Source organism: Trachymyrmex cornetzi, unplaced genomic scaffold (genome assembly GCF_001594075.2).
Source record: "Trachymyrmex cornetzi isolate Tcor2-1 unplaced genomic scaffold, Tcor1.1 scaffold1431, whole genome shotgun sequence".
In the NCBI taxonomy this organism is placed as follows: Eukaryota; Metazoa; Arthropoda; class Insecta; order Hymenoptera; family Formicidae; genus Trachymyrmex; species Trachymyrmex cornetzi.
The window spans coordinates 29572-30121 of NW_017296018.1; positions in this window are offsets into that span (position 1 = coordinate 29572).

The following is a 550-nucleotide window of genomic DNA, read 5'->3' on the forward strand; positions in this document are numbered from 1 at the left end:
TAATATGTTTTGGAAATGATGATTCTGACGAATAGTCAAAAATGATAATTAATATGTTTTGGAAATGATTATTAATATGTTTTGGAAATGATGATTCTAACGAATAGTCAAAAATGATTATTAATATGTTTTGGAAATGATTATTAATATATTTTGGAAATGATGATTCTAACGAATAGTCAAAAATGATTATTAATATGTTTTGGAAATAGTAATAATTGAAGATAGATTAGTTATTGTTTGTGAATAAGTATTTGAAAAATACCGAATAAAAATGTGCAAATATTATACAAAAATAATAAAGTATATCCATGAATTCCGATATACGATCATTTATCTTCAATTATTACACAATAGTTGCACAACAAAATTGTGATTTATTCAATAATAAATGTTCTAAAGAACATGTTCTAAAAGCGTGAGCTAAGTTGTAGACAGCTAAGGTGAGATAAGTAAGATTTGTTCTAAAGCATATCATTTACTAAAATATCTTTGTGCATTAGTTTTATATTTTTGTTTATTTTTCAAATTTTATAAAATTATTCTATAT